The 22,109-nt window shown below is 47.8% G+C and overlaps 1 long non-coding RNA gene across 1 annotated transcript; it reads right to left on the bottom strand.

The window, feature by feature from the left end:
- Window positions 1-11,008: 11,008 nt before the first annotated feature.
- Window positions 11,009-21,635, bottom strand: LOC125442395. The gene is made up of 3 exons (XR_007245993.1): window positions 21,620-21,635; window positions 19,884-19,890; window positions 11,009-11,115 (listed from the first exon to the last, which is right to left on the bottom strand). It is a non-coding gene; the product is annotated as an uncharacterized LOC125442395 (long non-coding RNA).
- Between the last annotated feature and the right edge of the window lie 474 nt (window positions 21,636-22,109).

A 22,109-nucleotide genomic window follows, 5' to 3' on the forward strand; every position in this document is an offset into this window, starting at 1 on the left:
ATTGTTATACATGGAATAGTCTTATCTTATAGTCAGTCATATCCTACTCCTTCACATGAGTGGCAGAATCTTATCTGATGAACCAGGTTTGTTTCCCTACTTTTACACATGAAGCCTTTGGGTAACCTTGGGCTAGTCACAGTTCTCTGAGAACTCTCTCAGCCCCACCTACTTTACAAGGTGTCTGTTGTGGGGAGAGGAAGGGAAATGGGGTTGGTTTCCTTACAGGAGATAAGGGGAAAGAGTTGAGTCTGACAGGAGAGAAAGGTGGGGTATAAATCCAAAGTTCTCCTCTTCCTCCTCCAACTGATCATCTATTTCTTAGTGACTGAAAACTTCCTTTCATGCAAAGTCTAGCTTCTGAATGCCTTAGTTCATTTTATTTTCAATATGCTGAAAGAGCAGCCAGTGTGTTAGTATACATAGCTGCACAGTTCCAGGCATAGGCAGATGAACCTTTCGTGTGCACCTGTAGGGACAAAAAGGAATAACTAACAGAAAACACAAACTCAAATAAATGGTTCCTGATAGTGGACAGGAAGACACTCCTTCCTATTCCTTCTCTGATTCACTGGTTTGATTTGAAATTTGAAATTTTTGATGGAGATTCTTTAGGAGATTCTTTCTTTGTTAAAAAGCTGGATCTTTAGGAATTCAACCAGCCCTAATCTGCAGCATCACAAGGATCAATTTTGAAGACACAGAAGGACACTGAATGTTTTCCAGCTTTTAAAAATAAAATGAAATAAAATAAAGATGTAATTGGCACATAAGGAAGCTCTTTCATTAGGTTCTTCCCAGCTATGGAGTACTGAAGATGTCATGCTTCCCCCTACAAAGGCTAGACTTTTATTGCTGCTGGTCAAACCCCATTTTAGATGCTGGTTGCCATCTGTTGTCCCTTTTTCGATGTGTCTGGTGGTACTTTGAGCACTAAGGCAAAGTACCAACTCTGCATTTATTGCTAAGTAATTGGCTGCCTGGTAGAAACTTCAAGGGCCTGACCAACTTGGGGGAGCATTCTTAAATCTGGTTCCTTTCACGCACAAAATGAGATGACCGGATTAGCAAACAGTACATGAACTGGTCTTCATACGCAAGTTCTTCACTAGATAACTGCAATGTCAAGTAGGGATTTGCATGTGTGAATGAGCTGTTGCAGACCAAGCACCACAGACATAATCTCAAACACATTGTTCATTGAGGGATGCAGTTCACAATTCAGCTGTCACTGTTGAGCTATCAAATGAGGAACATGTAGATATGAACTTGCCTTATTACTTACAGTTGAGTGATCTTAATGACACCATTGACAAGCACTGCATTTCAGATAAGGTGATGAGAAGGGTCTGTTTGTTGTGTTTGATCGGTAATGACTCGTTCATAAATGCTGCAGTTATTATCATGACCATGCCTGGTTGAACCACTCATACGATGTCTCTTGAATATCACTTTAGGATCATAACAGCTGAAGTAACTATAGGTTAAGGCTGTTAGATAACACCAAGCTATGTATCTCTAGTAAAGAAATTCCAGAGAGCAAAACAGAGCAATAGATAAATAGTGATATAGCTTAGAACAAGGGAGGTTTAATATCACAAGTAACATTTTCCCCCTGCTTTGCAGTTAGAAAACAGCAAGTTTTCTGAAATAGAACTCAGTTTTGGTGATGCTGATTTGCCTGATGTGCAACAGCAACTATTTCAATTCCAGTGCATATAGGGAAATGTTGACAATTTCCATAAATCTTCAGTCTTGGGTTGCTTCTCCTATGACAACCTTTCATAAACCCAAAGTCTTTAGATGTAATATACCACTCTGTTATCTCAGAATGCTTTCAGGATGAAAGGGAATTGAGCTTCGTGTAACTAAAGAGCATGCAGAAATACCATAGCAGCTTTTTTTTTCTTTTCCTGAAGCTGAGAGATAATTTGGCAAAACTGCTTCTCTTCCCCTCCCCAAAAAAACTGAAACATCAAAGTAATAAATCTGTTATTCTTCCCCCCTCTCCCTGAACAGGAGCCACGTATGTGCTTTTTATCTTTGGACCTGGTTGATGTGCACAGGTTCATTCTCATTCTCAGGCATGATAAGGCTCCAAAAGTTATGAGGCACCTGAGGCCAGTTTTGTGCCATCAAATTTTAAGCAGAAGACCCCGCTGAAATCAATGAGTTCTGCTACAAAAATTGATGATGCAATATGGCCTCAGGGGCCGTCTAACTTTTTGTAGCCTCTTTAGGGTGAGATGTGCACAGAGAATCTCTTTTCCAGGGCTGAACATATATATATAGCGATACAAGGCTCATGGGATGAGGCAATTCCACCATAACTGTTTGTGGAGGAAAGCAATCCCACCAGCTTTGAGGACAACACCAGAAGTTAGACATGTCTCAGCTTAATAAAGGCGTTGACCTATCTAGATCAGTATTGTCTACTTTGACTGGCAGCAGCTTTACAGGTCTCAAGAGAGAGAGAAAAAATATTTCTGCTTCCTATCTGAGATTCTTTGAGATGTCAGGATCAAATCTGGGATGTTTTGTAAGCCAAGTTCTACCACTGAGTTCTCTCCCACTTGGCTCCTGGCATCCCTTTCGATGACCTATCAGTGTGAACCTACCAGGGAAACATCCTGTCTGTTTCCATGAGAGCCAGAATGGTGTGGTGGTAAAAAGCAGGGGATGAGGTAACATCACTGTTCTGAACATCCTTCCCTCTTTATTCTTGTCTCTTCCCCTCATCCCCATCCCATTCTCAGTTTTGTGCTTGTGCATATAGGTGTGTGAGTGCTTAGAGAATTAGTTCTCGGGTGGTTACAGCCTCATCCAAATGGCTGGGTGGCTGGACATGGTGCCGAAGCCACACAAGGACACAGGAAGGCTTTCCAGTGGCACCCCAAAAGGCAAGCCCTTCCAATGGAAAACCCTTCATAGGACTCCTATGGACTTAGGGCTCCAAAGAGGTGTTGTAAGTCCTGGAGCAGGACACTGGTGTTTCCAGCAGCAAGCAGGGGTAAAAGCCAACTAACATTGGCTCTGCCACAGCCACACCCCCAGAATGCCACCATGATGACACCATAGGCAGAAGGGGCACAGGAACACAGATGTGGCACACACCACTGCATCTAGTTGTTTAGGTGAGCGGCAGCTGCTATCTGTTGATGGATCCACTCCTCCAGTGGGACAAGTGCCCTGGGGAAGACAAATCCACTGGCATAGGCCCATGCCACCTACGCCAATGGGTCCCCCCCTTTGGGTAGGACTGTTAATGTGGATTCTTTATATTTTTACTTTATTTTATACACAATATTTGTGTTTACAATCCTTTCATTCTCACCTTCTCTCCTTCACTCACTTCCTAATTTTATTTGGGGTATCTAATACTGAGATCCTCTCTGGTATATGCTGACTACAAAGTCTTGCATTATTCCTTTTTGGAACCCTGTAATAAGCTAATTTCTCCTTCTTTGGGTCCAGTTCAAGGAACAGTGCATTAAACCCTCTGGTCCTCCTTGTTCATCAAAATCAGTAACACTGACTTGACTGCAAGAAATTCTCCATGATTTTCGGCAGATAAAGTTAGTTTCTGTTTTGCAGGAAAAAAAATAATCACTCCTTGTCCACATTTTTGCGACTTGGATCCACACAGTTGCATCCTGCTCATATAGATGGGAAATTGAACAATGCTGTAGAAGCTGTCCCTAGAAAAGTGACTCTTTCAAAGCCACTGAAAACTAAAGAACCCAGAGTGAAGTGAGCAGATGAAGACATGGGTAAGAGTAATGGGGAAAAAATCAAACAAGCAGGCATTGCTTAACAATTCTCATTTCTGTTTGATGAGAGCAAGAAAAGGAGAGCACAATTTGACCCCTAGAGGCTGTACAATAATAGAATCATAGGCTGTTTCTGCATGACCAGCTGAGTGAGGGTGCATAGGCACAGTTTATGCCTATGCATCCTCTGGGACCATTTGCATTAATGGTCCCACTGGCTGTGCAGCCAGCGGTGCAGCCTTCACACAGGCTGCGCCCCTCCTGAATGGCTCCTACCTCCTGCCATCTTCCATTGTGTTGTGGAGGCCAGGGAACATGCCCCTGTGGCCAGAGCAATGGCTCTGGCGTTGGAGGCCAGGAGGCGTGTCCCCTGGCCTCCACAAAGTGACGGAAGGTGGCAGGAGGTAGGAGGCATTCAGGAGGGCCACGAGAAATATGCCGGTTTCCACCCGGTGCCATTTGTCATTTTGAAGGGGAGAGAGTGCCACCGCATCAATTTGTTGGTGGCACCTGTGAAGGCTCCCCCCAAAGTGATGTCCGTTGAGTGGTGTTCATTGAGTTCATTGAGTTTGGCCTGTGCAGTAACAGCCATAGAGTTGGAAGGAACCAAATAGACCATCTAGTCAAGGGATTCCTAAAGTGGGTGGTACTGCCTCCCTGTGGGGTGTGTGTGTGTGTGGAAACATCAAGGGTGTGGTAAGGAAATTGGGGGTGGTAGGAGGGCAGAGCAGGGATTCCTGGGCCAGCTGACAGGGAAAAAAAGTTTTGTCCTTCCATCCTGGTGGACTGGTGAGTTTTAAAGGAAAAGCAGCAGCACTCTCGTTGCTGTGCGCCCCAGGATGGGGGAGAAGCCAAGGCAAAGAGCCAGCAAAGACATCTTTATTACTCAATTTCTGTGCCCTCTTTACATTGTTCTCTCAAAATATCCTTCCTGGCCAGTACCTTTCACTGTGGGACAAAGTCAAGATGTACTTTACTGCCTTCCCAACATCATATCTAGTAGGGCAGGACTTCAGTGCAATCACTCAGCTTCTTTCCAAGCAGAGAATCAGGCTGAAAATTACCAACATTTGGGAATCTAAGACTCCTTCTTAGTGCCTTGCAGCCTGAAGTTGAAAAGCTGATATCCCTGCACCAAACACATTCATCCCATTAAAACTGTGAAGACATAATAGGTGAGATGAAAACATACCCTTTCATATTGCTAAAACAGCTCGATAGATTGGTTTACTTTTACTAGGTCATATTTTATTTGTGAAATACACGCGTGTTGACAGTGTTAGAATTTTTAAAAATTTGCAGTAGACCCAATACCAAGGAAAAGGTGTGTGTACATTGATGTGTGTGTGTGTTGTGGGGGCATTAGGGATGTAGCTTGGGAGCCAAGGTAGCAGAAGCCTAACAAGTTTGGGGACCACGGATCTAGTCCAACCCCCTGTTGAATGCAGGATAAGCCTAAAGGATCTCTAGCAAATGTTAATCAAACTGCTGCTTGAATACTGCATGCAGGAAACTGTATCCATATGGTGTTCAAAATACAGCCCATTACATTTTTTTTGCATAAGCAAATGGCTGACATTTGCTCACATGAGTAAATGAATTGGGTCCAGCTAGAGTTTTTTCCCCCCTACTCAGCCTTGCCCAGATTCCCTGTTAAAACTACTATCTTATGTGGCTTTCACAATCTATATCACAGCCTTTTTGATGACTGAAAGAGCACCCACCTGCTTCTTTTGATAGTGGAAAATCTGATGGGATCCAACCACTTTGCAAATGACATGGTATTCCATGGTACATAAATACAGGTGAAGAACTCACTGGGAGGCATTGCAGATCCCCACTCCCTTGGTCCCTGCAATACAGATCCTCACACTGCCAATCATACTGATCAAAACATTTCACAGGAAACAATTTCAGGAATCCTTGCTTAGACTTCATAAGTACGATCAATGGTTTAATCCAGTGGGGATTGAGAGTTAATGGCTCATGGATCGTGCTTTTCACCTGGTGAGTAGATTTGCTGAGGTTAGATTTAAAGTGGACTCATAGTTTATAAGCTTAATTGCATCGCACTGCAGTCCAATGTGATGATAAAAGGGACCATAAAAAAGATCAATGATAGACCACATGTTTGGCATGCAAAAGATTTCAGGTAGAGGTTCTGGAAAAAGCAGCTGTTGGAAAGGATCTTTCTTTGCCTGAGACCCTAGAGAACTGCTGACAGACTTAGGGCACTTTCACACATGCAGAATAAGGCACTTTCAATCCACTTTCAATGCATTTTGCAGTTGGATTTTACTGTGTGAAATAGCAAAATCCACTTGCAAACAATTGTGAAAGTGGATTGAAAGTGTATTATTCTGCCCAGAGTAGGCAAGTGCCCAGAGTAGGCAATGTTGAATCAGATGAGCAATTGCTTAGACTCAGCCTAAGGCCATTTCATAAGTTTGAGCTGTTCTTTCCTCATTGCTGTGATATAGCAAGCAAGACCTGATGCTTGACATGTGAAAGATCTCAGGTCCAGTTCCTGGTATCTCCCATTACAAGGAATCGGGTAACATGATTTGGGAAATACTTTTCTTGCCTGGAGACCTTGGAGAGCTTCGGCCAGCCAGAGAAGAAAATACTGCTAAATTGATCCAGCATAAGACAGTTTCCTAGGGCCGTTTCCGCACGGGCGGAATATGGCGGCCTGGGGACGGCAAAAACGCCATCCCCAGGCCGCCATTCGCACAGGGGGCGCAGCTGCATCGCAGCCGCGCCGCCCTCGCGCCGCCCAGCCTGGGTACACGCCCCCCTGCCCTGCGACGCTGGAGCAGGCGCGCAGGGCCGAAGGGGCGTGTCCTCAGGCCTCGGCGATGTGTCGGAGGCCCGGAGACATGCTGGGTCGGCCGGGCGACGGCGCTCTGCGTCACCGTCATCCCAATTCTTTCTGGGACCGTCCATGCGGACGGTCCCAGCGTCGTCGGGGCGGCGCGAAATGTGCCGACCCAGCCGCTTCCGCCGCCGTGCGGAAACGGCCTAGGTTTATGATTGCCCTTTAGTTCCTTTAACAACTGGGAAGATTTCTTTAATTCTTGAAATGCATCCGTCCAAGATATACGCAACATAGCTAAAACCAGAAGCTGAAGGCAAATGAAGGAGAGAGAGAGAGAGAAAAAAAAAACTCTGCCACCCAGCGGAATAAATTTGTTCCCTTGGCTGCTTTCTCAGATAATTAACACTATGCCATCGTTTTTTGTTGAAACAGAGAAGATAGGCAGGATCAGATACAGGGGAGAGATTTTAATTGCGTGTGGAGTGAGGAAGGGATACCATCCTGTACAAGGAATAAGGATACAGATATTCACCAGAATGGCAAAGCTATAAAGGAAAATGAAAACTAAATGAGATGGAAAGAGAGAGAGAGAGGTGTAAATATTATCTTCCGAGCAGGGCTCATATGTATCGCTGCATACTTTAGTTTGTTTGTTCATTCATTTTGATGAAGACCAGAAAATATTGTGGTGAAGGAAAGCAATCACAAGCTAAGAATATAGCTTAGGCAAGTTGATAGGCAATTGGTACTCTCCTGGTTTGAATCTGATATAGAAGCAGAGAATTTACCCCCATTTTTAACTGGATGGAATATAACCTTCCATGATACTCAACAAGATAATACAGACATCTGGCTGATTTAGTAGCTACATACAAACAGTGGAATGCTCAATGTTTGCAAAATAAAATGCTCAAAAATTCAACTTCTGCTCTCAATGTTCATTTTCTTTCACATCAAATACCCTACCTGGCAATTTGTTAACAGTTTGAAACAAGCAAGTGTAGTTGTGTCTGGGTAGCTGGTGGTTTTCTCAGCTAATTGCAGCCACTGGAAGCTGTTATTAGTGCATGCCCAGAATTTCCTGGATGACAGGAGTTATCGTTTCCTTGCCTTTCTGATTTAATCTGAAATCTACAATTCAACTCAGCAACAGTGGGATAACATGTAAAGAAAAAATAGGAAGAGCAATTGATAAAATAGATTGGCCTCTTTCAGGGCCTTTCCAGTGCTTCAATATCTGCTGTTTGTGTTGTGAAAAGGATAGTTTTGTGGCATGGGGCCAGTAGGATACTTTTCAGTTTGGACTGGTTGCATCATGTCATTGTTTTGCTCCCCATGATATCACATTGTGATTAATCCAGGAAGTGCAGTCCTTACCCTCCGTTGCTTATGTCATATCATGATATCATCCAATTCAATACGATCACCAATTGGCTAGAATTGATGGTAGATAAATACTGAAACAGTATAAAAGCAGAAGCTAGATAGAACAATAAAACTGGAACTATTATCAAACAAGAAAACATGCTGGCACTGAACAGATTTGGATTAAGAAAAAAAATGGAATATTGACAGAATCGAATGTTGACATTTTGGGTGCTGTCAAAGGCTTTCACGGCCAGATTCAGCTGGTTCTGGTGGGTTTTCCAGGCTGTGTGGCCGTGGTCTGGTGGATCTTGTTCCTAACATTTCGCCAGGCACAGATGCCAGCCACAGATGCAGGTGGAACAAGATCCACTAGACCACGGCCACACAGCCTGGAAAACCCACCAGAACCATTTTGGGTGCTGCTCCTGGCCTAGGCTCATTCAGTTGGAACTGATATGGAAAGGCTCATATGCAACCTTATCAACCATAAGGAGGGTATTTTAGACAGGTAGTGCTCTTCTCCACCTTCTAGCTGCCTGCCTATTAAATAATATTAATTTGATGTCTGTATTTTACAAAAAAAGCGGGGGAATAGCAAGGACTTGTGGTAGGGCATCTCATTTTCACCTCTATTGCCTCTTTACCTTTCTTGAAAGACCTCGTAGCCTCATTCCCCTTTTCTTGCTTTTCTTGCTTCCTTCTCTCCTTTTCACCCACCAAACAATGTACTTGTATCTATTGCTTGTCTTTAGCTTTCCAATTTCCCTTGGAAATCTTTCTTCGAGAAAACTGTGGCCCAGTTGTGCATGCTGGCTGAACTGGGCTCAGTTGCATGGTTGGGAATCTACAAGGATTTGTGGTGGGGGGGACACACCTCACTTTCCCTTTTTTCCCCTTTCCCATTATTTTTCCTCTTTTCCTTCTGGCAGCCTCAATACCTTCACCTATTCCCTGCTTCCTTCCTTGCCACCCATCAAGCTACCTGTTATCTACACCTGCATCTTCAGCTATATTTATTTATTTATTTATTTATTTATTTATTTATTTATTTATTTATTTATTTATTGTTTCGATTTATAAACCGCCCCATCCAGGAAATAAATATCTGTTACATATAAATACTATGTAGTTTTTTCCTTTTCTATGGCTCCTTCCGCACATGCAGAATAATGCACCTTCAAACTGCTTTCAATGCTCTTTGAAGCTGTGCGGAATAGCAAAATCCACTTGCAAACAGTTGTGAAAGTGGTTTGAAAATGCATTATTCTGCGTGTGCCGAAGGGGCCTCTGCCATCTTGGTGTCAATGCTCAATGTGTTTATATTTTTATACTATTTATATTTTTGTATTGTTTTTATATGTTTTCATTTATAAGCTGGCCTGAGTCAGTCAGGAGATGGGTGGGGTAAAAATGTAATAAATAAAATAAATAAATAACACAAATATTCACATCATTTATCTTCAGATGTAAATATCCACAGATGGAGCTGTACTGAGAATTAGATATGCTGGTATTTCCTATTTGTTTGCCACTTTAAATATTTTTTAAAAAACAGAAAGGTGCGATGGAAATAAATAAAATATGTTCAAGGATCTGTCCTGACAGTCTACTGAAGCTGTGATGTTTGGGAGCAAGGCCTACCACTGAGCTCCTTGACCTCACTTGCATTCTGTCTATAGTTTTGTCTGACAAGCTCTCTTAAGCTCCTCACAACTACGGATTCAACACCTCAGGCCAGCTTGACCTGGAGTGAAAAGGGAACTTACAAAAGGCCCTTCAGCATTTGAATGCCTTATGATGCTTTATTTAGCTTCTAAAAGATAGGCATTTTCTAGCCGTCTTTTAGCTTTCTTGATAGATGAAGACAGTAAACAGCTGGGAATCCATGGCAGATGTGTGGTGTGTATGTGACGCAGCTTGCCAGCTAGTTCTTCTCTATCCAGAGGTTTAACAGAAAGCATATTAATCTGTATGATGGCCTTGTTATCTTGAAAGGGGTTGCTTGCTGCCAATCACAAACGTCTTCATGCTATACAAACAATGGCTAACCAAAAAAAGGTCCCCAGTTCTAATCTCCCATTTCCAGTCTCCCTTCTCCCCCATTCAAAAATGTTCATAGTCTTTGTATTGCTGTAGATGGTGAGACTCCCTCGCTCAATAAGTACACCACAACGACAGGCTGGAAAGGAATGGGCCGCAGCCCGTTTATTAAACAACAAACATATAAACAAGAACTATATACATCAGAGCTGGTGACAGCTGTGGCCAGTGCATGCATTAATGAATGGGAAACTGGCGGAAAGGAAGCCCAGAGATCATACTCATGAATGCTTCCACTTTCCGCCCCTGCTGAAGGCGGGCACGGCTGAGCCCAGGCGCTGTCTTCCTCCACGATGCTTGCTGAGATTATCGGGCACGGTAAGCCCATGGCTAAGCCCTAACGGTAGCCAGCCCTCCCTGGGGTGTCGAGGGCAGGCGGCCGACCTGCGACCTGCCAGCCTGCCTTTACCCGGCCCTCATAGAGCAGAAGCTAGGAGCTGGCAGCTGGAAGGCTCGTTCTCTCCCCAGATGTCGCGACACCGTTTGCAAACCCGCCAGGACTGTGACGGTAGGACCCGAAAATCCCGCCAACCCTAAATTACAGGGAGGGTGGGTGGGCCGCCAACTAACTGGTTCGCCGCCCGGGAAGCCCGGACGGGGAAGAAGCGTCTAGATATCTGAAGCTCCTCCAGCGCCTTTTTTGGTGGGGCCAATCGATGCACCGGTTCTGCAGCTTGCCGCAGGCCATGCATGCCCCTTATCTTTTAATTTTTTTTTATTATTATCATTTTGAAGATTTTACAATTTATGATAATAATTTCTTTTCGCCATACACATTTTCCAAACAATACATTTTTCCCCCTTGCCTCCCACCCCCCCATTGCTTCTTCTTAGTTTTTTCACACACAAGCAGCAGTAAAGTTCATTCTTGCTGTAAGCCTCTTCTCCCATTTTTTTTTTTTTTTTTTTTTCTTGGAGTATTTCGAACTGCTTTCATCCAGTCCGACGTATATTATCCATATTTTTCAAAATTTCTATTCTGTTTGTCTTGCCGCGTCTTATTTTGGTTAGTATATCGAAAATATCCAATGTCACTTGTTCCCCAAATATATTCTAATACTAACCATTTTCTGAATTTAGTAAAATTTCTTTCTTTTCTTTCCAGCCTTAAGGCTATTGTTTGCAATGCATACCCCTTATCTTGCTGCTTCAAAGATTTGCTCACCATAACGCCTTGCAATGGCTGCCCTGGTTATTCAAGGTGCATCTTATTTGCTTTGTAGATAGGTAGAGACTCCCTGCGGCTCAATAAATTACACCACAACGGCGACAGGCTGGAAAAGGAGGGAATGGGCATAACCCGTTTATTAAACAACAAACATATAAACAAGAACGCCATCAGAGCTGGGCAAGCAGGCGAATTTAGTACATCACATCCCAATAGAGATGGGAAACTGGCGGGAAGGGAAGCCCAGAGATCATACTCATGAATGCTTCCACACTTCCACGCCCTGCTGAAGAGCAGGGCACCCGGCTGAGCCCCAAAGCAGCCGCCCCAGCCGATCTTCCCTCCGTTAACTTGCTGGGAATTAATGGGCACCGGGCTGCAGCTAAATATGGCCGCCCTAACGGTAACCTTAACCCACTCCCACAGAGATTGTCGGGCAGCGGCCGACCTGCCCGGCCTGTAGCCTGCCATTACCCCGGAAACTCATAGAGCAAGCCTGGGAGCCCCAGCCGGAAGGGCTTCGTTCATCTCCCCAGATTAATGCGACACCGTTACCAAACCCGTCGCGACGCCCGCAGAGCTGCAAACCACCCCGCCTTGCAGCTGCCACCCGCGGCTCACCTTAAGCTCCTCAAAGCCTGAGCCTGTCTCTATCTTAACCACCGGACCGAAGAGGGTAAAGCTGAACTGACTGAAGCCACAAGTCCATGTGCCCCGATTGGGACAGAAGCGGACGCCATCCGGCTGAAAAAAAAGAGGTCCATGGCGTCCCGGGTGATTTCGAATTGTTCTGCCACCGCTCCCCGAAGCACCACCTTGGCGTGACGCCTTATTGACTTTTCTGCAGGCCCTGTCCACTGCAGAGGGATCCACCCGCTCGGCTCAATGGGCCCGCTGCACCATCTCGGAACCAAACCAAGGTCATATTAGGGCGGTGCCTGGCAAACCTCCTGGCGATGGCGGCCACCGCCAAAGCGCATGAGTCAGGCCGACCTGGCGGGGAGATCTTCCTCCCCAAGGTGGATGACCAGGGAGGTCGGTTAGCAGCCAGCTGAAAAATGTATTCAATGACCTTGGAAGCTCTCTGGCTCATGCCAAAAGCATGTGCCCCTGCCCCCATCCAAGGAAATTCTTACGTCGCCCCGAGTCGAGATGCCAACCCATTCCGGACTTGCAGCCATAATCCCGACTCTGTCGGTGAGGGCTGTGCCCCACGACCCACACCTGCCGATAGACAGTCTGCGGCGTCCCCTGGAGGAGGGCACTGAGGAGGGAAATCAACAAGTCAGGTGTGGAAGCGAATGTACGCCCGAAAGGCCCCCGACCGCCACCTGCCCAAACTGCGGATATCATCCGGGGCCCTGCCTTCTGCATGCTGCTTTCGCGGCCGTGGCTATATTAATGCCCCTATTCTGAAAAGGCGAGTGCAGGCCGAACTCCAGCTGGCCCGGTAGCCCGGCGAGCCAAGCATGCCCTGAACTTACCGCCAGCATTTTGGAACCTGGTGAGGGGACCCATCCTCGATGCACCAAGAGCATGCCACCCACCCGAGGCCTGTGCATTAGCCACTTCAATAAAGGGGGGGGAGGGGGCAGGTGGCATCGCCGGTAGGGCGGCATAGTGACCCAAGCCCCTTGCCCTCTTGAGTCGGTTTTTGAATGGTACGCTCTCTACCGGGGGGGGGGGGGGGGGGGGGGGGGGGGGGCGGCTAATGGCGTGAGACCATGTCCCCGACAGGGCCGAGGTGTTCCCTTTGCAGCGCCAGTGCTGGAAGAAGGTCGATCCCTGGTAGCCAAGGCGACCAGTTCCCCAGGCCTGAAAGCCCGCTGCATGGTGTGCCAGGTGGAAAGGCGGCGAAAAGCAAAGCGCTCATAGCGAAAGCGCGCACCTGCCCTAGTACCCCAGTGACCCGTCCCTCAACACTTCCTTGAGTGACTGGAAAGCCTGAGGAATCCCCTCTGTCTGGTGCTGCCCACCGCGCCGCCACCCAGCCACTAGGCGGTAGGACTACAAGCAGCCTTAACTGGTGACGTCAGGAAAACCGGAAACCTTGCACGGTAAAGCGATGCCCGCCAGGTGCGCACCCCATGAAGTGCTTGGTAGGTGCATCCCCTGCCCATGGAGCCGGACCAAATACTCGAGGAGGAGGCCAGTGTCCACGCATGCCCGAATGAGCCGGCGCCCAGAGGGCGCGGCGGCTCAGGAAATCGCCGCGGCTCCATGCATTATTGCCTGCCACCTGCGTGGCGGTGCCAGCGAGTTCAAAACACCTGTGATGGCGATCTCGTTGCCAAAGGCTCCAGAGAGGCCGCCGGCACTGTCGCCCGAGGAGCGGCTCGCCCCGGGGGCCAGGCGGCGGAAAGCGATCCACCTGCTGGCGAGATAAAGCATCCAGCAATCTCATTCTGCAAACCACTGGAGCGAAAGCAGCTTTGAAAGAGATATTTATGGAGTAGAGCCCAGGTAAGAACCAAAGTGCGGAGCCAAGCGCATGGCCAGGCAGGCCGCTGTGCTCGACTGTCTGTTTACCACACGCATACCACTGCCTGGTTGTCGCACCAGAAAGGCACCCGTTTGTTAAGCCAGAGGTAGGTACCAAATGTGCACCGCCACCAGGATGGGGAACAGCTCCAGAAAGGGAGATCCCTGGTGATGCCCTGCGCGTGCCCCTCTGGGGGCCAAAGGCCCTGCGCCCACTGACCCCGGAAGAACACACCGAAACCAAAAGCCCCAGAGGCATCAGGAGTGCACCTGCGGCTCCAGGCCAGGTGGCAAAGCGGATTGCCACAGAGAGATGCCGTTGAAGTTTCGGATGAAGGACAACCAGACCTGTAGGTCTTCTTTCATGCCCCAGGAGACCCTGATGTGATGGTCAGGGGACTTGCATTACGACAAAGGACATAAGCCGGCCGGGAGCAGAAAGCCCTGCCGGGAACCGCCACCCTGCAAGCGAAATTGAGGTGGCCGAGTAAAAGGACTGGTTGAAGCACCCTGCATTTTAGAGTAGGAAAAGCGGACTGGAGCAGGGGCTGAAAGGGCTACAAGCTTTGTCAGCGGGGAGGGTGACGGCGTACTAGGACCGTGTCCAGGTGAATGCAGGTAGCTGTGAGGGCAGTGGCGGGCCCTCACCCGTCTTGTTGGGAGCCAAAGAGGACCCCGGCCAGCTCGGCGACCAGGACCTGGACAGCCTGAAGGGCCCTTTCGCGCTCCCGGGTGCCCTGCCTGCCGATGACAAGAAATCATCAAGGTAATGGGTCACCAGACCCGGAGGGCACCCAGCTGCCTGAAAGCCCATTCAAGGAAAGTGCTGAAAGTCTCAAAGGCGGTGCAGGCAAAGGAGCAGCCCATGGGCATGGCCTTGTCCACATACCAATTGCCCGCGAAGTGGATGCCCTTTCGAAGTCCAAGGGGGAAATGAGCAGGAGCCGGAGAGGCGGTTTGCGATCACGCTTTGCTAGGGATGCCCCCGGGCCGCCTGCCTGATGCAGAGGATGGCTTCGTCCAGGGTGGCGTAATGGACCGTTGGCCTCTGGGTCAATGAAATGATTCACGCAGATGCGCTTTGAGGGTAGGAGAAGGTGTTGAATTAAAGCGAAACTCCCCCGGGGCTTTCTGCGGGGCGCGGCGCCAATTGGGGAGACCCTGAGGTTGGGGAGAGGAGGGTGACTGAAAGGAATGGCAATACGGCCGGCCTGCGGTTTTCATTTGTTGAGCTTATCAGCCACCACTCCAGGGAGATCGCGGACAGATTTTAGATTGCTGGCTTAGTGAGCCCTCGCCCGGGCGTTGGTATGGGATCACGGAAGCCAGAAGAGAAACCATCCCCCCAGCGGTAGCGCAGCCCCCCTGTCTGGATAAAGCTGCATGCTCCAACAGCAGGCCCACTTGAACGGTTGTAGGAGCCCGAGACTGCAGCTGAGCCGACATCTCAGTGTTTCGCGGAGGCGGGAGCACTGCCCTGGCCACCGGCATCTTTGTGGGAGGGCCCACTGGCGGGCGACCGAGCCTGCCGAAAAGGAGGAAAGGATCCGCCCGGCTTAAGGACAGCTGGTCCTGCTGTGGCTGTTTGGGACAAAAGAACGCAAAAGAGTGCTCAAATCTACATTTTTGCAGCTGGTAAGCACAACGTGGGACTGCGGCAACCCCTTATTTGCTTCGCCCCGGGTAGGATGCCGGGTTTTGTAAGAACAGGAGGATCCATAGCCCCTCCCATGGCGGGCTGGACCACGACCATCCAGGTTTGGTGGTGGATGAGGTCGCGGAAAGAGCACTTGTCGCGAAGCGTTCTTGCGGATAGCCTCGTCGTGGCGATGGCAGCATTTTCCCAATAGCGCCCGAGCCCGCCTTTTATGGAGCCATGTGAGCTGCCAGATGCCAGGCCCACTTGGAGACGCCATGCCCCGATGGGGGCCAGGAATTCGGTGAAGCCACCCCAGCCAGTTGTTAAAATTCCGCTCGGCCGCTGCCGGGTCCTTCCGTTTTATGGCGGCCTTCCCGCCCGACAAACCCAACTCCCCTCCCGCCGCAGGAACTTAAAGATGTCCCACCGTGGCAATACCCATCCAGCGCTGCGCTTCCCGAGCTTCCTGGGGAGGGTGGGACCCGGGCCCGGAAGTCAAGCCGCCGGTGCGTCCCTGAAGCTGGGCGAGGATGGCGCTTCGCCGTCGCCCGAAATACTCTGCGCTTTTAGCAAGCCACGGGTGGGAGAGCAGGCACCCTCTTCCCCCGCACCCAAAATTCCCCGAAGGCCAGCCCCTCGCTAGCGTCATCATCCTCAGTAGACTCACCCGGCGACGGAAGAGCTTAGATGCGCCTGGAGAACCGGAACGCCCATGGCGGCCGCTTCCTCCTCCTACCCTCAGCGCCCCGAGGGAGCCAGCCGGACAGCATCCACCCGGCATAATGGGCGCTTAACCGGCGGCTAAAGATTTTGCAGCTCTATCCGGCTGCTCCGCTCGAAGGCCCCCGCCGGCGCCCAAGCTTTCCGATGCCACCGCCGGCGCGGTGGGCTCAGGGGCCCCGACCCCCGGGTGAGTGGGGTCTGACTTCCGCCATGCCGCTCCGCCGAGACTTGTGAAAGGATGCAACAGGGTGTCCGCCAGGTTGCTTGAGACAAAGCGCAACGGATCCGGTGCCCATACTTCAGCCCGACATGTTCGGGGCCGGGAAGATGCCGGGGCCTGCACTCCCCTCGGGACCGCGGAGGGCCCCTCCTAAGGGAGACTGTCCCGCCATGCCGACCGTCCGTCCTCCTGCCGATGGGAGACAAGCTCGAGTCGCGACAAATCTGCGCTCGCTGCGTTCGACATCAGACCGGGCTGTCGTCCGACGTCCCCGGGCCAGTCTGGGTTCGGATTCCCGTCTTCAGCGAGCACGCTGGGCTTCTGCCCGATGAACACCGCCAGCTTCTGCAGTAGGCTCCCTGCTCTTGGCCCTTTTCGGCCCCATGGCGGCGGCGAGACCCGGCCCAGAAGAGGTGAAAGGAAAGAAAAGGCTTGAAACGGTGGAAGCCGGAGGAGGCCGAGAGGAAGCGAAGGAAAAAATCAGCTAAGAAAGGAAAGGTGAAAGAAAAGGCTGATGCACCTTCCAGAGCGCTTACGCGACGGGTAACATTACACGACCCACGCCTTTGCTGGTTCTCGCCGCCCGGGAAGGGCGCTGGACCGGGGAAGGCGTCTAGATATACCCAGGCTCCTCCCGCCTTTTTCGGGGGGAGCCAATCATTGCACCCGGTTCTGCAGCTTGCCACCAGGCCATGCATGCCCCTTATCTTGCTGCGTTGCTCACCACGGCAGCAATGGCTGCCCCTGGTTATTCAGGTGCATCTTATTTGTTGAAGGGTTTCACATCCGGATTCAACTGGTTCTGGTGGGTTTTCCGGGCTGTGGTCTGGTGGATCTTGTTCCTAACGTTTCGCCTGCATCTGTGGCTGGCATCTTCAGAGGTGTATCACAGAGGGAAGTTTGTTACACACTGTGTCCATCGAGAAGGAAATGTTTGGGTAAATATTGTCCATGTCCCAGGGTGGGGAACCAATCAGCAAGTGTCTGACTGGAACTTGTTATGCAAAGATGTGGTTGATAGTATTGAATTGCGGGTGGGGCTTGTCAGTCCAGGGAGTGATTCACATTTTCATGCCCTGCCTCAGCAGTAGTATTGGTGAATGCAAATCCTGTGTTTGGGTGGAGTCCATTGTTCATGAACTTAGCATGCCCTTGGGGTTTGCTTTTGGTGTTTTTAAGTAGTGGTAGCCAAGCTTTGCTAAATTTCAAAGTCTCTTATTTCCTGTTGAAATTGTCTTAGTGTTTGTGAATTTCAATTGCATCCCTGTGCAGTCTGACAAAGTATCCTTCTGAATTGTCCAGAATTTCACTGTTTTCAAATAAAATGTTATGTTATAAATGTTATAAAATGTTATGTCCAGTTTTGTTTGAGACATGTTCTGCAACTGCAGATTTTTCAGGTTGGTTAAGCCGACAGTGTCTTCCGTGCTCCTTAATACGAGTTTGAATGCTACGTTTTGTGGTTCCTATGTTTTGTGGTTTCCACAGCTGCAGGGTATGCAGTAGACTCCTTCAGAAGTGAGGGAGTCTCTCTTATTCTTTGCTGAGTGTAGCATCTGCTGTATTTGCCTGGTAGGTTTGAAGATGGTTTGTAGGTTATGTTTTTTCATCAGTTTCCCTATTTGATCAGTGATTCCTTTGATGTATGGTAGAAATATTTTTTTTTCCTGTGGTGGGCTGTTTCTCCTCAGTCCTCTGGGTTTCTCTTGGTCTTAAAGCTCTTCTGATTTCTGTTGCGGAGTAGCCAAACCCCAGAAATTTCCTTCTCTCTGGACACAGTGTGTAACAGACTTCTCTCTGTGATACACCTCTGAAGATGCCAGCCACAGATGCAGGTGAAACGTTAGGAACAAGATCCATCAGACCATGGCCACACAGCCCAGAAAACCCACCAGAACCAGTTCATAGTCTTTGTTTCTCATAGATATAGATAACCTTTAATGGCACAAGTTACAAATATTAAAAAAAATTAAAAGATAAAGTGCAAAGCAAAATTAAGATCGCTAGTTTATGACCGTGCATAAAAACCTGGCTGTTTGCTCTAGAGCAGTGGTGGCGAACATATGGCATGGGTGCCAGAGGTGGCACTCAGAGCCCACTCTGTGGGCACGCGCAAACAGAGTGCCTCCCCCCACACACATCTAGGCTTGCCTGGGCCACTGGGCTTGATTATTAGCATTAAACCTAAGACCTAGTTTTGGGGAAGCAGTGTAGGTAACCCTGTTAAGCGCTGTTAAATCTCACTGATTTTCATGCGAAGAACTAAAGCACGATCCTTTACCTGGGAGTAAGCTCGGTTGCTGGCAATGGGGTTTGCTTCTGAGTAAATCCCCCAGGGCCGTGATTCACCTGTTGGAAGAGTTGCACGGTTGCTTCAAAGCAAAGCCCCCGACTACCACCAAGCTTACTCCTCAGTAACACATGCCTTGGAGCCAACCGTTTTTTCTAAACTAAAACCTCAGCATTCAGGTTAAATTGCCGTGTTGGCACTTTGCGATAAATAAGTGGGTTTTGGGTTGCAATTTGGGCACTCGGTCTCAAAAAGGTTCGCCATCACTGCTCTAGAGCATCCCTGGATTCGTAGTTTAACAGATAAACAGTCTTCTGCTGGTCTGTCCAGCACTCTGAGACCATCAATAAGGTTGAGAGGAACTTTATTCTGCCCCCCCCCTTTGTTTCTGAACACTCTTGTACCTCAAGCTGAGCGCCTGTTAGAATGAGCACAGTGTTTTTTGGATCAGGGAGAAACTTTTTCTTAAAGAAAAGACTTCTGGGAAAATTAAAAATAGCATCTACAGCTTACAAAATATTAGCAAACTGTTCATTACGGGATGTGTACAGAAAGAAGCTTTGAAATCCTCTGTGGGGTATTGTCAGTAAAGGTCATAAGGGCTATAGTCAGTGCAAGGTAGGATTGGAAATAGTGTGATGAGGTAGAAAACATTCATTTATTTTGGAACCACTGTGGCTAGGTAGTGGGAGTTGCCACTGGGAAATGAAATATCAATTTTCCCCCTAAATGAACACAGCTTTTGAAAATTTAACCCATGACAAAGGCTGTGTTTGTCTAAATGGTTCTGCCATAGGTTGTGTTTCTTGGTCATGGTGGATGTCGAAATATGCCCTGATTGGTTGGTGGTTTCTTTCTTTCTTTCTTTCTTTCTTTCTTTCTTTCTTTCTTTCTTTCTTTCTTTCTTTCTTTCTTTCTTTCTTTCTTTCTTTCTTTCTTTCTTTCTTTCTTTCTTTCTTTCTTTCTTTCTTTCTTTCTTTCTTTGCACCCACTTTTGTTCCTCATGTTCCCAGCATGTGTTTTTTTGTTTCTTTTATGCTATTTTGACATTCTTTTAATACTTTGCATATTATATGTCATTTAAAAGACAGAATAACACAACCCCTTCCTTAGTCATATATGTGTAAATTTAACGTACGAATATGATCCCACAGATTAGATTTGCATGGGAGAGAAACAATTCTTTTCAGTTCAAAACAACCAGGCTGTGAAATCTGGTAGCATCATCCCTACATGAAAACAGTAAGCACACAATATTATTTTGGCTTTGCATTTATCGGCTCCGTCAACTATCTGAGACAATAACATTCCTGCTGGGCCAGTGGTATTCTGGTTGTTGATACTCTTCCCCTTGTAGACTTCCAAACTCATTGGTCTTTCCCCTTTTTGAATTTCTGATAGCTAGACTCTATCACTGGCCTGCAGTTTGCCACCTCAACAGCAATCTGTTTTGGTCTTGTATCATTGTTTCTAAGCCCACTATCTGGTAGAAAGTTTCCACCAATAGTAGATTAATCTCTGTTGTTCATATTACACATGATGTGTTTCCTCCATGCATCATTGAAAAAAAATGGTTCAATATTGATTTATAAAAATGTTCTGGCACATGTGAATTGCCACAATGTCACTTGAGAATTGTAGGGCAGGCAGGAATTGACACAGATAAGCTTCAGGATGTCACCTATACAACAGTTCAGTACTTCTGTTATAATAACCCATGACCACAGATGGAGCAAATCCATAGCTCTTAACAGTTCAGTATTATTGTAGAGTTACTTGCACAATAAGCTCATTTAAATCAGCAGTCTTAGGCTGTTTCTGCACAATTACAGCATTGTGCTGTCGATGTTATTGGCAACGCTGCGGCAACGGAGCGTTCACATGGGGAGGCGCGCCATGGACATGTAGCGCACCGACTGAAACATGGCACTTTGCACAACTGCGCTTTGCAAATAGCATTCTTTTCCCCCCAGGGTAGACGTCGTGGGCATTTGGTGCCAGGATTGGCCAGTGTGGGCCGCCATTGTGGGGGGCAGGCTCTGCAGCATGATGTGGGGGGGCCGAGTCTGTGGCGGGCGCTTTGTACGATGCTGGCTGGGGAGAGCCATTGTTGAAAAGGCATGCTCATTGAGCGATTTTCGAATACATCGCTGTGGGTCAGCTGGAGCGTTGCTGCATCGCTGCAGTGTTGTTTCTGCAGCTGTGGTCATGTGAACTCCCCGCCCATAATGCTGTTTTTACCCTCGTTTTACTGGCTTTTTTGACCCATGTGGAAACGGCCTTAGAGTGGTGAAACTCTGCATGGAACTGCATTGTATCAATGGTCCTTTGTGCACTGACAGTTTTGGGTGTGGCTGTGTACTTCGCAGTGAGGTCTCACTGTATTTCTTTGTTTACATGTGAGGAGGTTTTCCCCAAGCCTCACCATCATTTTGCCTGCTCCCTGCTTCCTGGTTCAGAAGGTTGTTTGCTGGCTGTTTCTTCTTTTCTTTTCTATCAATGGCCATTTCTTCGATCTATTGCCTCTGTGTGTGTTTTTTTTTAAAGGAGCCTTATTGATCCCTTAGAAATGCCAGCAAAACTGCACCTGCGTGGGTGGGGAAAGGCATGAAGGAGTGGAAAAGTCAAAGGAAGCAAAATGCATACTGCTCTGCTTCACTTTCCCTTACCAGGCAGGGAAAGAATCATGATTTCTCTGGTCTGGGAAACCACAGGACTTCTTTGATCTGCAGTGCAGTGAGTTCTGAAAGGAGGGCGGAGCACGTGCAGAATTGAGAATCTGACCCAAAAATAATGCATACTTGACCTGAAGAAACCAAATGTGTGCAAAAGGCCAGTGTCAGCTATCAAACAGAAGAGAGTCTTCAAGTTATCAAGACTAAGACAGTGTAGAAACAATTAAGTTTTGAGCATGTCCCACATATGCTCCTTGGTCTGATTAATGCCAGCTAGATGGGTACAGAAGTGGATGATCCACACACAACACATGTTCAGGCACAAATAGAAAAAGAATGTCACACAAGAGTGCACAAGTTGCAATACAATTGTGCATTTTTTTTTGCTGTCATCTGACTTACGGTGATCCCTGGAGGGGTTTTCTAGGGAAGAGATGTCCAGAGGTGATGTGTCACTGTCTGTCTTTATGCCAAGACCCCAATAGTCCTTTGAACTCTTCCATCCAAATAATTGCCAGAGTCTGAGATCTGATGAGATCAGGCTAGCCTGGGCTATTCAGGTCAGGGCTATTGTGTATTACAAACAATGAAAATTCATATTCTGAGCTTGTTATTTATAAGCAAGTCAGTCTTACTACTACTTAATTTCAGGTTTTGTTTCAGGTTGTCCCCGAGATAGTTAATAGCTTGGCTGCTGCATTAGAAAAAAAAATCTAACAGGTCAAAGTGCCTTTCTAAGAGAAAAGCAACAAAAACAACAACAGCTCGGGAACACAACTGCAGTGATAAGGTTTATTTGCATGGCACAGATGATGCCCTGTTTAGTCTACATTTGGGAAGGGGAAACCAGAGTGTTC

Source organism: Sphaerodactylus townsendi, linkage group LG13 (genome assembly GCF_021028975.2).
Source record: "Sphaerodactylus townsendi isolate TG3544 linkage group LG13, MPM_Stown_v2.3, whole genome shotgun sequence".
In the NCBI taxonomy this organism is placed as follows: Eukaryota; Metazoa; Chordata; class Lepidosauria; order Squamata; family Sphaerodactylidae; genus Sphaerodactylus; species Sphaerodactylus townsendi.